At 48.1% G+C, this 14,439-nt stretch overlaps 1 long non-coding RNA gene across 1 annotated transcript; it reads left to right on the forward strand.

Annotated features, from left to right (window-relative positions):
- The first annotated feature begins 6,034 nt into the window (after positions 1-6,034).
- LOC127912465 (uncharacterized) lies at positions 6,035-6,770 on the forward strand. The gene is made up of 3 exons (XR_008082825.1): positions 6,035-6,203; positions 6,304-6,471; positions 6,661-6,770. It is a non-coding gene; the product is annotated as an uncharacterized LOC127912465 (long non-coding RNA).
- The last annotated feature ends 7,669 nt before the right edge of the window (positions 6,771-14,439 follow it).

The raw sequence follows: 14,439 nt of genomic DNA on the forward strand, positions 1-14,439 counted from the left end.
TGGTAAATTGTACCGCAGGCCTTAAACAACAATTAGTAGCAATTAGTTGTAGCAGGATACTTTTATGGATATAAAAGTGGAATTCATATAGAGGCAATGAATCCTCATCTCTCCTCATCTGTGACCTACAGTAGTAGGTGTCAGACAGACAGACATATCTGATCACAGCCACTATCTATCTTACACTGCCTGACGTATCCACGACAAAGACAAACATGGCTCTCCTCATGCGTGTACAGTCTAACAGCACCATTGAGCCTACTGATCTATGACAATGTGTGATGGAGAAAGTCAATGTAGCTTTCCCTGGGTGGACGCCAGAGACAGGGCTGCATATCTGCCTCAGACCACTCAATGGGACTGTCCAACAGGACACGACAGGACGTTAGTTTAGGAAATCTATGGGATACAAATACCATCACACCTATCGTCTGAGCTATTGTGATATGGTCATTCTGTGGCAGTTAGGATTTAACACAGAGGCAAATCACCCATAATGCATTTCAATTCCACTGCTCTTTAAAAACGTGTCTTTATCCATGTCCTGTAAGACAAGATGACTCACCAACCCACATCGCTCTTATAGACAAATATACATCTAGTACAAACACAGTGAGTGGGCTGATACTGTATACTTGACTCACTCCATAGGCCAATGTTTGGCAGGTTTTCAACATTACCATTTAACCACACACTGATCTAACCTGGAGACCGACTCCGAGGCTCAACAATACATTATTCCTACTGACCAATCAAGCCCTGAGTGGGAATTTCCACCAACACACAGTGTTTTCCGGGGACAGGTAACACACACCCCAGTGTTCCAGCAGACTGGGTAGACTGTAAGGGGGGACAAAACACAACCCCAGGGGCATAAGTTGTTGCATGGGAAAACACAAAACACCTGGAAAGAAACTACACCTACATCTTAATCACAGCCGACTTTACCCAGACATGAATGTATAAGCCCCAAGCCAGGCAGAAACAGATCGAGCTGTCCTGCTCTCTCTCTCTCTCTCTCTCTCTCTCTCTCTCTCCCTCTCCCTCTCCCTCTCTTCTCTCTCTTTCTCTCTCTCTCTCTTGCTCTCTCTATAAGTAAAGTAGGCCGCAGGAGAATGTAGGCCATCCCCACGATGAGTCTCTGGAGATGAGTCTGTTGTTGTCCCTGGGTCCTATTTCAGGGCCTGATGTGGCTGTGTGTGTGTCTGTGTATTTGGGTGGGCTGTGTGTGTGTGTGTGTGTGTCTATGACGCAGCAACTAGAGTGCTCTGGTCGGTCCGGGAAACTACAGGCACTGGAGGGGCAAAGATAGCAGTTGAGCTCCAGGGAGGCTACCTGTGGAACAGACGTGGCCCAGTCACAGGCCTGTTTCCTGGGGTAGAGTGGGTATGTGGCTCCCCTGGGGATGGACCAAATGTCAGCCAGTCTGTGAAGACATGCTGGGAGCTAGGGTTTATTGAGAATGAGTGGATGTGTGTGTGTGTGTGTGTGTGTGTGTGTGTGTGTGTGTGTGTGTGTGTGTGTGTGTGTGTGTGTGTGTGTGTGTGTGTGTGTGTGTGTGTGTGTGTGTGTGTGTGTGTGTGCGTATGTGTGTGTGTGTGTGTGTGTGTGTGTGTGTGTGTGCACGTGTTGGCAAGTCTCTGTTTGTAACTCTGGTAACTGTGTGTAAATGACTTAAATGTTGGCAAGTCTCTATGGTTCTGCTGGTTGTCATGTGTTACAGATGTAGGATCTTAATTTGATCACTATTTTGTTGCTGAGAATTTGAAATGCAACCTTTTGTGTATTTGAGTTTCTAAAATGGCTTCTCAAGTTAGTAATTCCCATTTATAAATATCTAGCTTGCCCCTAATATCTAATGTGCCCCTCCCAAAACATGAATTATAATCCACATTTTATGTTGCTGCAGGATTATCTTCCTGCTGTAGCAAACTGGCTCAAATTAAGATCCTACATCTGTATGAGTCACAACAGCAAAACAGCAGGAGATATGGAGGGTGGGAAGGAAGGGCAGAGAGAAGGTAGAGGCTGTATAATTAGAGATCGAGATGGAGAAAGATAGAACCCTGTGAACCAGAGGAAATCTTTGAATCCTTAAGAGTCTATTGATGCACCTGTGCGTCACATAATACTCGAAACCCCCATCCAAATGTGTTTTTACCAGTTTTAACTCTTTTTTTGCATGGGCTGCATCTCAATAACCTGCATCCAGGTCAGCCTTCCATGAGACATCTTCTCACAAAAGCATCTGTAGCATCCGAACGGTTTGGCCTTCTTTTTTTTTAACCCCTTTTTCGTGGCATCCAATTGTTTTTTAGTAGCTACTATCTTGTCTCATCGCTTCAACTCCCGTACGGGCTCGGGAGAGACGAAGGTTGAAAGTCATGCATCCTCCAATACACAACCCAACCTAGCCGCACTGCTTCTTAACACAGCGCGCATCCAACCCGGAAGCCAGCCGCACCAATGTGGTTAGCACATACTGCACCCGGCCTGCCACAGGAGTCACTTGGCCTTGAGACAAGGCCAAGCCCTCCCTAACCAGGACAATTGTGCGTCACCCCACAGACCTCCCGGTCACAGCCGGTTACGACAGAGCCTGGGCGCGAACCCAGTGTCTCTGGTGGCACAGCTGGTGCTGCAGTGCCGCCCTTAACCACTGCACCACCCGGGAGGCCAAAATATGACCAAGATGAGACTGCCTTCATATAAAAATTAAAAAAAGAATAAAAAAAGACATCAAAATACTTAGCATTGATTTTTGACTGTCTTGACTTCAGGAAACAGCAGAGGGACAGCAGTGGAGAAAGTTTCAAGTTTCAAGTTCCATCACGGACAAACTGAAATGGTCCACCCACACAGACAGTGTGGTGAAGAATGCGCAACAGCGCCTCTTCAACCACAGGAGGCGCAACAGCGCCGCAACAGCGCCTCTTCAACCACAGGAGGCTGAAGAAATATGGCTTGTCACCTAAAACCATCACAATAGTTTACAGATACACAATTGAGAGCATCCTGTCGGGCTGTATCGCCGCCTGGTACGGCATCTGCACCGCCCACAACCGCAGGACTCTCCAAAGAGTGGTGCGGTCTGCACAACGCATCACCGGGGGCAAACTACCTGCCCTCAAGGACACCTACACCACCCGATGTCACAGGAAGGCCAAAAAGATGATCAAGGACATCAACCACCCGAGACACTGCCTGTTCACCCCGCTATCATCCAGAAGGGAAGGTCAGTACAGGTGCATCAAAGCTGGGACCGAGAGACTGAAAAACAACTTCTATCTCAAGGCCATCAGACTGTTAAACAGCCACCACTAACACAGAGAGGCTGCTGCCTACATACAGACTTGAAATCATTGGCCACTCTAACAAATGGATCCCTAGTCACTTTATGAATGCCACTTTTTATAATGATGTTTACATATCCTGCATTACGCATTCCATAGGTGTACACTGTGTGTTATACCATCTATTGCATCTCTTCTATGCTGGTCGGTCATGGCCCATCCATATATTTATATGTACATATTCTTAATCCATCCCTTTACTTAGATTTGTGTGTATTAGGTAGTTGTTGTGGAATTGTGGAATAACTTGTTAGATATTGCTGCACTGTCAGAACTAGAAGCACAAGCATTTCTCTACACTCACAATAACATCTGCTAACCATGTGTATGTGACCAATACAATTTGATTTGATTTGATTTTAGTAGTAAGGCCAAATTCAATATTTAATCTTTTTAAATGGTCGCCCTGTGACAGGGATGGTGACGAGGGTTGCCCTGTGACAGGGATGGTGACGAGAGTCGCCCTGTGACAGGGATGGTGACGAGGGTTGCCCTGTAACAGGGATGGTGACGAGGGTTGCCCTGTGACAGGGATGGTGACGAGGGTTGCCCTGTGACAGGGATGGTGACGAGGGTTGCCCTGTGACAGGGATGGTGACGAGGGTTGCCCTGTGACAGGGATGGTGACGAGGGTTGCCCTGTGACAGGGATGGTGACGAGGGTTGCCCTGTGACAGGGATGGTGACGAGGGTTGCCCTGTGACAGGGATGGTGACGAGGGTTGCCCTGTGACAGGGATGGTGACGAGGGTTGCCCTGTGACAGGGATGGTGACGAGGGTTGCCCTGTGACAGGGATGGTGACTAGGGTTGCCCTGTGACAGGGATGGTGACGAGGGTTGCCCTGTGACAGGGATGGTGACGAGGGTCGCCCTGTGACAGGGATGGTGACGAGGGTTGCCCTGTGACAGGGATGGTGACTAGGGTTGCCCTGTGACAGGGATGGTGACGAGGGTTGCCCTGTGACAGGGATGGTGACGAGGGTTGCCCTGTGACAGGGATGGTGACGAGGGTTGCCCTGTGACAGGGATGGTGACGAGGGTTGCCCTGTGACAGGGATGGTGACGAGGGTTGCCCTGTGACAGGGATGGTGACGAGGGTTGCCTTTAAATTGAATGGAACTATCCAAACCCAGCGGCTAATTGATCTCTGGGCTCATTCTCAGTGCGCTATGTAGCTATTTACATGGTGTCCTGTTGCCAGATTCACATGGGTTTGGGTAGTCTCTGTTTGGCAGATTGGGTTATAATGAGAGCATTACCTGGTCATGGATCCTGAATGGTAACAAGCAGTGGTTTAGTGTTACAACTGAGACTTGTAGCTACAGCTATGGACAAAGAAAAACACACACAACCCAAGCCAGGGGAGTAGACTTAACTACTGTAAGGCAACCAGGGCAGGAGAACATCCACACAACATCAGCAACCCTTGAGGAGAGCTAAACACACACACACACACGCACGCACGCACACACACACACACACACACACGCACGCACTAAGCTGTATGGCAGCCAGGTCACCCGTGATACAAGTCATTATTTGACGTCCATCCATGACTGAGGACATCGAGAGAGGACGTGGAAACTGGCCACTAGGGGCAACAGTGAGCGTGTTACCTTACCTTAAGTATGTTCCAGTTTTGCTAGGGTGTTGTGAATGGGGATTGTGAATAGGCACAAGCATCTGCCTCTGATTCCAAATCCATTGATGAATTTTTTATTTTTTTTATTGTATGTTTAATTAAGCCCATCCCAAACCTTACCCCTTACCTTAACCATTCAGAGTTAACGCCTAACTTTAAGATTTCTGAGTTAATGCCGAAACTTAACCTTAAAAACAATACATTTGACGTTTGAGATCATGGATGAACATCTAATTCTGAGACTGTGAGAGCTGGTTGTGTATGGCCCTGAGAAGGTGTTCAACTATTGATCTAGTCTGTTTGTGTCTAGACAGCAGCACACATCTACTGCCCACTCTGAGAGAGAGAGAGAGAGAGAGACATGAATAAAGTGAGGAGTACAGAGAGAGAGAAAATGAGAGGAGAGAGAGAGAGAGAGAGAGAGAGAGAGAGAGAGAGAGAGAGAGAGAGAGAGAGAGGTGATCTCCTCAAAACATTATAAAACATTAAACTCAAGAGAATTCAAGTTTATTGTAATTTTGCCCTGAGTCAAATCAGGCTGCTGTATAAACCAAAACACACACTACTACTGTCATCTCAGCAAGAGCAAGAGAAATACATTACAATGGAAAGAGGTTCGTCCTGGCATTGTTCAGCAGAATAGACAATGGAAAGAGGTTCGTCCTGGCATTGTTCAGCAGAATAGACAATGGAAAGAGGCTCGTCCTGGCATTGTTCAGCAGAATAGACAGGTTTCCTGGCATTGTTCAGCAGAATAGACAATGGAAAGAGGTTCGTCCTGGCATTGTTCAGCAGAATAGACAATGGAAAAGAGGTTCGTCCTGGCATTGTTCAGCAGAATAGACAGGTTTGTCCTGGCATTGTTCAGCAGAATAGACAATGGAAAGAGGTTCGTCCTGGCATTGTTCAGCAGAATAGACAATGGAAAATGGAAAGAGGTTTGTCCTGGCATTGTTCAGCAGAATAGACAATGGAAAGAGGGTCCTGGCATTGTTCAGCCAATGTCCTGGCATTGTTCAGCAGAATAGACAATGGAAAGAGGTTCGTCCTGGCATTGTTCAGCAGAATAGACAATGGAAAGAGGTTCGTCCTGGCATTGTTCAGCAGAATAGACAATGGAAAGAGGTTCGTCCTGGCATTGTTCAGCAGAATAGACAATGGAAAGAGGTTCGTCCTGGCATTGTTCAGCAGAATAGACAATGGAAAGAGGTTCGTCCTGGCATTGTTCAGCAGAATAGACAATGGAAAGAGGCAGAATAGACAATGGAAAGATCCTGGCATTGTTCAGCAGAATAGACAATGGAAAGAGGTTCGTCCTGGCATTGTTCAGCAGAATAGACAATGGAAAGAGGTTCGTCCTGGCATTGTTCAGCAGAATAGACAATGGAAAGAGGTTCGTCCTGGCATTGTTCAGCAGAATAGACAATGGAAAGAGGTTCGTCCTGGCATTGTTCAGCAGAATAGACAATGGAAAGAGGTTCGTCCTGGCATTGTTCAGCAGAATAGACAATGGAAAAGAGGTTCGTCCTGGCATGGACAATGGAAAGAGGTTTGTCCTGGCATTGTTCAGCAGAATAGAAAATGGAAAGAGGTTTGTCCTGGCATTGTTCAGCAGAATAGACAATGGCGTCCTGGCATTGTTCAGCAGAATAGACAATGGAAAGAGGTTCGTCCTGGCATTGTTCAGCAGAATAGACAATGGAAAGAGGTTCGTCCTGGCATTGTTCAGCAGAATAGACAATGGAAAGAGGTTCGTCCTGGCATTGTTCAGCAGAATAGACAATGGAAAGAGGCTCATCCTGGCATTGTTCAGCAGAATAGACAATGGAAAGAGGCTCATCCTGGCATTGTTCAGCAGAATAGACAATGGAAAGAGGCTCATCCTGGCATTGTTCAGCAGAATAGACAATGGAAAGAGGCTCATCCTGGCACTGTTCAGCAAAATAGCCCTATTTCCCTGCCTTTCCTGGGAAAGTCGTATTCCTGGTCATAATGCTGGTGAGTTACCGCCGCTCTGATATCGAAAAGTTCTTCCCAGCTGTATGCAGTAGCACTAAAAAAATCCTGGGCTAATAATGTAAGAAATAACACATAAGAAAAAACTAAAGACAACAAAGTTTCCTAAGAGCTAGAAGCACCTCAGCCCTATCCATCGGCACCATTTTCTATAAAGAGGAATAGAGGATAGGGGAGACTAGGCAACACACAAATCACGCAGATCCCACATCGTAAATACCACTCATATCAGAACACACACCTCTAAGGCTGATGCTCGTCATCAATAACCCCAGGCATTGATAATGCTGCAGGTAGTCATCCATCACATTGATTCATCAGGCTGGAAAGACACTTTAGTCAGGCCTGCGTAAGCTGCTGCAGGACACACACACGACTTACTAATGCACGGATAAATCTCAAAGCCTCAAATTAAATGTGGTATCACGAATGCTTAAAAATATAAATTACTCAAAACATGTATTACAAACTCAAACATTATTCTTTGACTCTTAGTAGTTCAGGATGAAGGTTTCACGTGGTCCACCAGAAAGCTTAAACGGTTTGGGAACAAGCATCACTATTTTTCAGGTGGATTCTTCCTATCTGTGTCCTCCTCTGACTGCCTGAACTGGCAGCACGAACATTTAAAGGGACTGTGTCTCTCGCTCTGGTCTGATTAACTACTCCCTGACCCTCCCTTTAAGAGAAGGACTGTATTAAACTCTACCCCCCCGGCTGGGAACCCTGCCTGGATCTTCAGACCACACACACACACACACACACACACACACACACACACACACACACACACACACACACACACACACACACACACACACACACACACGCACATGCACACGCACACGCACACATACACACAGAAAAAAGACACAGAATCGACTAACGCATGCGTACACACACAGGTCAATGGCTCTCTTTGTATCCCATTACCGACACAAACACTGCTAGTAATGCTGTAATGTACTGTTCGTGTGTGCATGCGTGCGTTCTACCCAACAGCTACACTATAATAGTTTTCTGTAATTTCAACAGTAAAACACTGTAGAATGCACAGTAAAATACCTTTATTTTTATTGCTAGCCAACATTGAAAACTGCATGTTTTCTCAGCTAACCTAGCTAGTTGGCTAATGTTAGCCATTTCGGTCTGCTCTAAATTACTAGTAACTATTTTGCTGTGCGACCTAGAAAAACATCACTCAGATAATAATTTACAGGTGCTACAGAGAAATGGCTTGTTTCAAGCAGTTCAAAAGATATGACCCATATATTGCTGCCGAGCCACATTTTACACGTTGTGGGGCGTACTCAATCATGGACACTCTTACTGACAGTTTTATTTCAATCTCTTCATTCAAAGACTCAATCATGGACCCTCTTACTGACAGTTGTGGCTGCTTCGCGTGATGTATTGTTGCCTCTACCTTCTTGCCCTTTGTGCTGTTGTATGTGCCCAATAATGTTTGTACCATGTTGTGCTGCTGCCATGTTGTGTTGCTACCATGTTGTTGTCATGTTGTGTTGCCGCCATGTTGTGTTGCTACCATGTTGTTGTCATGTTGTTTTGCTACCATGTTGTTGTCATGTTGTTTTGCTACCATGTTGTTGTCATGTTGTTTTGCTACCATGTTGTTGTCATGTTGTTTTGCTACCATGTTGTTGTCATGTTGTTTTGCTACCATGTTGTTGTCATGTTGTTTTGCTACCATGTTGTTGTCATGTTGTTTTGCTACCATGTTGTTGTCATGTTGTTTTGCTACCATGTTGTTGTCATGTTGTTTTGCTACCATGTTGTTGTCATGTTGTTTTTCTACCATGTTGTTGTCATGTTGTTTTGCTACCATGTTGCCGCCATGTTGTGTTGCTACCATGTTGTTGTCATGTTGTTTTGCTACCATGTTGTTGTCGTGTTGTTTTGCTACCATGCTGTGTTGTTGTCTTAGGTCTCTCTTTATGTAGTGTTGTTGTGTCTGTCTTGTCGTGATGTGTGTTTTGTCCTATATTTTTAATCCCCGTCCCCATAGGAGGCCTTTCGCCTTTTGGTAGGCCGTCATTGTAAATAAGAATTTGTTCTTCACCGACTTGACTAGTTAAATAAAGGTAAAATAAAAATGAAATACATAAATAAGAAGCCGCTAAATCCGACGGTAATGACCAGAGCACCAGTGTTGTATCGAGCTGCATGCCGACTGGCCATCTGGATGTCACATGATATAGTCTACTAGTCAATGGGGGAGAGCAACAACACCAAGACACAGTGTCCTCTTCAACACAGTGTCCTCCTCAACACTGTGTCCTCCTCAACACTGTGTCCTCCTCAACACAGCGTCCTCCTCAACACAGTGTCCTCTTCAACACAGTGTCCTCCTCAACACTGTGTCCTCCTCAACACTGTGTCCTCCTCAACACTGTGTCCTCCTCAACACAGTGTCCTCCTCAACACAGTGTCCTCCTCAACACTGTGTCCTCCTCAACACTGTGTCCTCCTCAACACAGTGTCCTCCTCAACACAGTGTCCTCCTCAACACTGTGTCCTCCTCAACACTGTGTCCTCCTCAACACAGCGTCCTCCTCAACACAGTGTCCTCCTCAACACAGTGTCCTCCTCAACACAGTGTCCTCTTCAACACAGTGTCCTCCTCAACACAGTGTCCTCTTCAACACAGTGTCCTCCTCAACACTGTGTCCTCCTCAACACAGTGTCCTCCTCAACATTGTGTCCTCCTCAACACTGTGTCCTCCTCAACACAGTGTCCTCCTCAACACAGTGTCCTGGTCAACACTGTGTCCTCCTCAACACTGTGTCCTCCTCAACACTGTGTCCTCCTCAACACTGTGTCCTCCTCAACACAGTGTCCTCCTCAACAAAGTGTCCTCCTCAACACAGTGTCCTCCTCAACACAGTGTTCTCCTCAACACTGTGTCCTGCTCAACACAGTGTACTCCTCAACACTGTGTCCTCCTCAACACAGTGTCCTCCTCAACACTGTGTCCTCCTCAACACAGTGTCCTCCTCAACACTGTGTCCTGGTCAACACTGTGTCCTCCTCAACACTGTGTCCTCCTCAACACTGTGTCCTCCTCAACACTGTGTCCTGGTCAACACTGTGTCCTCCTCAACACAGTGTCCTGGTCAACACTGTGTCATCCTCAACACAGTGTCCTCCTCAACACCGTGTCCTCCTCAACACAGTGTCCTCCTCAACACAGTGTCCTCCTCAACACAGTGTTCTCCTCAACACCGTGTCCTCCTCAACACAGTGTCCTCCTCAACACAGTGTTCTCCTCAACACTGTGTCCTCCTCAACACTGTGTCCTCCTCAACACAGTGTCCTCCTCAACACAGTGTCCTCACATTTACATTTAAGTCATTTAGCAGACGCTCTTATCCAGAGCGACTTACAAATTGGTGCATTCACCTTATGACATCCAGTGGAACAGCCACTTTACAATAGTGCATCTAAATCTTTTAAGGGGGGTGAGAAGGATTACTTTATCCTATCCTAGGTATTCCTTAAAGAGGTGGGGTTTCAGGTGTCTCCGGAAGGTGGTGATTGACTCCGCTGTCCTGGCGTCGTGAGGGAGTTTGTTCCACCATTGGGGGCCAGAGCAGCGAACAGTTTTGACTGGGCTGAGCGGGAACTGTACTTCCTCTGTGGTAGGGAGGCGAGCAGGCCAGAGGTGGATGAACGCAGTGCCCTTGTTTGGGTGTAGGGCCTGATCAGAGCCTGGAGGTACTGAGGTGCCGTTCCCCTCACAGCTCCGTAGGCAAGCACCATTGTCTTGTAGCGGATGCGAGCTTCAACTGGAAGCCAGTGGAGAGAGCGGAGGAGCGGGGTGACGTGAGAGAACTTGGGAAGGTTGAACACCAGATGGGCTGCGGCGTTCTGGATGAGTTGTAGGGGTTTAATGGCACAGGCAGGGAGCCCAGCCAACAGCGAGTTGCAGTAATCCAGACGGGAGATGACAAGTGCCTGGATTAGGACCTGCGCCGCTTCCTGTGTGAGGCAGGGTCGTACTCTGCGGATGTTGTAGAGCATGAACCTACAGGAACGGGCCACCGCCTTGATGTTAGTTGAGAACGACAGGGTGTTGTCCAGGATCACGCCAAGGTTCTTAGCGCTCTGGGAGGAGGACACAATGGAGTTGTCAACCGTAATGGCGAGATCATGGAACGGGCAGTCCTTCCCCGGGAGGAAGAGCAGCTCCGTCTTGCCGAGGTTCAGCTTGAGGTGGTGATCCGTCATCCACACTGATATGTCTGCCAGACATGCAGAGATGCGATTCGCCACCTGGTCATCAGAAGGGGGAAAGGAGAAGATTAATTGTGTGTCGTCTGCATAGCAATGATAGGAGAGACCATGTGAGGTTATGACAGAGCCAAGTGACTTGGTGTATAGCGACAATAGGAGAGGGCCTAGAACAGAGCCCTGGGGACACCAGTGGTGAGAGCGCGTGGTGAGGAGACAGATTCTCGCCACGCCACCTGGTAGGAGCGACCTGTCAGGTAGGACGCAATCCAAGCGTGGGCCGCGCCGGAGATGCCCAACTCGGAGAGGGTGGAGAGGAGGATCTGATGGTTCACAGTATCGAAGGCAGCCGATAGGTCTAGAAGGATGAGAGCAGAGGAGAGAGAGTTAGCTTTAGCGGTGCGGAGCGCCTCCGTGATACAGAGAAGAGCAGTCTCAGTTGAATGACTAGTCTTGAAACCTGACTGATTTGGATCAAGAAGGTCATTCTGAGAGAGATAGCGGGAGAGCTGGCCAAGGACGGCACGTTCAAGAGTTTTGGAGAGAAAAGAAAGAAGGGATACTGGTCTGTAGTTGTTGACATCGGAGGGATCGAGTGTAGGTTTTTTCAGAAGGGGTGCAACTCTCGCTCTCTTGAAGACGGAAGGGACGTAGCCAGCGGTCAGGGATGAGTTGATGAGCGAGGTGAGGTAAGGGAGAAGGTCTCCGGAAATGGTCTGGAGAAGAGAGGAGGGGATAGGGTCAAGCGGGCAGGTTGTTGGGCGGCCGGCCGTCACAAGACGCAAGATTTCATCTGGAGAGAGAGGGAGAAAGAGGTCAGTCAGAGCACAGGGTAGGGCAGTGTGAGCAGAACCAGCGGTGTCGTTTGACTTAGCAAACGAGGATCGGATGTCGTCGACCTTCTTTTCAAAATGGTTGACGAAGTCATCTGCAGAGAGGGAGGAGGGGGGGGAGGGGGAGGAGGATTCAGGAGGGAGGAGAAGGTGGCAAAGAGCTTCCTAGGGTTAGGGGCAGATGCTTGGAATTTAGAGTGGTAGAAAGTGGCTTTAGCAGCAGAGACAGAGGAGGAAAATGTAGAGAGGAGGGAGTGAAAGGATGCCAGGTCCGCAGGGAGGCGAGTTTTCCTCCATTTTCGCTCGGCTGCCCGGAGCCCTGTCCTCCTCAACACAGTGTCCTCCTCAACACAGTGTTCTCCTCAACACTGTGTCCTCCTCAACACTGTGTCCTCCTCAATACAGTGTCCTCCTCAACACAGTGTCCTCCTCAACCCTGCGTCCTCCTCAACACAGCGTCCTCCTCAACACAGTGTCCTCCTCAACACAGTGTCCTCCTCAACACTGTGTCCTCCTCAACACAGTGTCCTCCTCAACACAGTGTCCTCCTCAACGCAGTGTCCTCCTCAACACCGTGTCCTCCTCAACACTGTGTCCTCCTCAACACAGTGTCCTCCTCAACACTGTGTCCTCCTCAACACCGTGTCCCCCTCAACACTGTGTCCTCCTCAACACAGTGTCCTCCTCAACACTGTGTCCTGGTCAACACTGTGTCCTCCTCAACACAGCGTCCTCCTCAACACAGCGTCCTCCTCAACACCGTGTCCTCCTCAACACCGTGTCCTCCTCAACACTGTGTCCTCCTCAACACAGTGTCCTCCTCAACACAGTGTCCTCCTCAACACAGTGTCCTGGTCAACACCGTGTCCTCCTCAACACAGTGTCCTCCTCAACACAGTGTCCTCCTCAACACAGTGTCCTCCTCAACACCGTGTCCTCCTCAACACTGTGTCCTCCTCAACACCGTATCCTCCTCAACACTGTGTCCTCCTCAACACCGTGTCCTGGTCAACACTGTGTCCTCCTCAACACTGTGTCCTGGTCAACACTGTGTCCTCCTCAACACTGTGTCCTCCTCAACACCGTGTCCTCCTCAACACTGTGTCCTCCTCAACACGGTGTCCTGGTCAACACTGTGTCCTCCTTAACACCGTGTCCTCCTCAACACAGTGTCCTCCTCAACACCATGTCCTCCTCAACACTGTGTCCTCCTCAACACTGTGTCCTCCTCAACACAGTGTCCTCCTCAACACCGTGTCCTGGTCAACACTGTGTCCTCCTCAACACCGTGTCCTCCTCAACACCGTGTCCTCCTCAACACAGTGTCCTCCTCAACACAGTGTCCTCCTCAACACAGTGTCCTCCTCAACACAGTGTTCTCCTCAACACTGTGTCCTCCTCAACACAGTGTACTCCTCAACACTGTGTCCTGGTCAACACTGTGTCCTCCTCAACACAGCGTCATCCTCAACACAGCGTCCTCCTCAACACCGTGTCCTCCTCAACACTGTGTCCTCCTCAACACTGTGTCCTCCTCAACACTGTGTCCTCCTCAACACCGTGTCCTCCTCAACACTGTGTCCTCCTCAACACCGTGTCCTCCTCAACACCGTGTCCTCCTCAACACAGTGTCCTCCTCAACACTGTGTCCTCTTCAACACAGTGTCCTCCTCAACACTGTGTCCTCCTCAACACTGTGTCCTCCTCAACACAGCGTCCTCCTCAACACAGTGTCCTCTTCAACACAGTGTCCTCCTCAACACTGTGTCCTCCTCAACACTGTGTCCTCCTCAACACTGTGTCCTCCTCAACACTGTGTCCTGGTGTTGTTGCAGTTTATGCTCTTTGTGTCATCGTTTTGCACAACATTGCTCCATATAATGTACGGTATTAGTAAACATGTTCACTGTTCCAGTAGTATGCAAACATCTGGTAGCACAGAAAGAAAGGAATTTGTTGTGAGTCTGGTCAAATAATCTGCAGTATTGTGTAGGCTATAGCAATAATGTATACGTTAGAAGGGGTTTGAAGTAGGTGTCTTAGGACTGTCCCCGACCCCCAAAAAAATATTGGTCGACCAAGAGTCATCTGTTCTTTCGACCAATCAACATGTTTAAACGTGTATTTTTCCATATTTTGACACGTCCTATGCATTTTAATCAAATCAACTATATTCACTCAGCTTGTCTGATGCTTTAAGCACACAGTTTGATTAAATTACTAAGACACACATGACTAGATGGAGTCTGACCAGAAATGGATTTGATTGTGCCGGGCAGGGCTCAGACTTACTGCGCGGTGTAAAAAACCCAGAGTGACTGTGACTAGCACCCCTTGTCTCTAC

Source organism: Oncorhynchus keta, chromosome 27 (assembly GCF_023373465.1).
Source record: "Oncorhynchus keta strain PuntledgeMale-10-30-2019 chromosome 27, Oket_V2, whole genome shotgun sequence".
Classification (NCBI taxonomy): Eukaryota; Metazoa; Chordata; class Actinopteri; order Salmoniformes; family Salmonidae; genus Oncorhynchus; species Oncorhynchus keta.